The sequence below is a fragment of the Micropterus dolomieu genome, linkage group LG12 (genome assembly GCF_021292245.1).
Source record: "Micropterus dolomieu isolate WLL.071019.BEF.003 ecotype Adirondacks linkage group LG12, ASM2129224v1, whole genome shotgun sequence".
Classification (NCBI taxonomy): domain Eukaryota; kingdom Metazoa; phylum Chordata; class Actinopteri; order Centrarchiformes; family Centrarchidae; genus Micropterus; species Micropterus dolomieu.
The window spans coordinates 25640276-25641245 of NC_060161.1; the positions used below are offsets into that span (position 1 = coordinate 25640276).

General features: G+C 45.9%; 1 protein-coding gene across 1 annotated transcript in view; it reads right to left on the bottom strand.

The window, feature by feature from the left end:
- LOC123980659 overlaps nt 1-299 on the bottom strand; it is a 3178-nt gene extending 2879 nt beyond the window's left edge. Inside the window, exon 1 of the mRNA XM_046065182.1 lies at nt 240-299. The gene's annotated coding sequence lies outside the window, so the exon portion shown is untranslated. The remainder of the gene's footprint in view (nt 1-239) is intronic.
- Between the last annotated feature and the right edge of the window lie 671 nt (nt 300-970).

Genomic DNA, 970 nt, shown 5'->3' on the forward strand with positions numbered 1-970 from the left:
TAGAAATAGGCAACACACACAGCTCTTGATTATATTACAGTGAATTTATTCTCTAACTAATGTGATAAGAAGATGGTTGGATACAGGGAACATAAACATTTGCTGAACAATGAGCCTGGAGGTTCGACTGTGGGAAGCATTTGACTCATACGGCATAGAAGAGCTACTGAAAGTAAACTAATGCTATAGTTTAGGAGTTAAAATGGACATCTGATCACAGGACGTGTGTTAAGTCTTACTGCTTGTCGACAGCCTGCTTTTGGCCTGTTGCTGGTCCCACTCTAGCTGCCCGATCCTGGCTTTTTGCTAGGGATTCTCCGGGGTTCTCCGTGTCTGATTGAAAACGCCTCCTCCGTCTGGCAATTCGGCTGTTTTCAGGTTTCCTTCGTTGTAGCTGGCGAGACCACGTGGCTTGGTCTGACCTCGGTGAAGTTGGCTCGACGAAAAAGGCTTAAAAGGGAACTTGGTCGTTCCTGAATTAGTCCAGTGTAACTTAACCAACTGATAACTTTAACAAACAAAAGAAATAAAGAAAATAAAACAAACTGAAGGGCAGACCGATGTCGCGGCACTTCAGGTGTGTAGCTTCAGGCGAACAAAAGGCTGGTCTCGCTGGCCGAGTCTTGGGCGTTGCCTGGTGAGGCACGCCGTTGCATGCCGAAGCGTCCAGCGAGCAGAGCAGAGTGGAAGAGCCAACAGCGAAGAGAAGAGAACCCAGCGAGGTTGCGTGTTGCTCTTTTGTTGCCTGGGGCGTGGTTCCCCAGGGGGCGTCTCAGGTTTCCCGAGGGACTGCCTTTCTAAACTTAATGTCTAAAGAAAAGAAATCTATTTGCACGTATTATACTCAAATATTTTACACAATCGAACCTCAATGGTTGAACGGTTGTACTGTTCTAAGCATTTGGTAACAGGAAACAATTGTCACATTATTGGTCAGGATATTTATACATTTAACGGCATTTCCAACGAG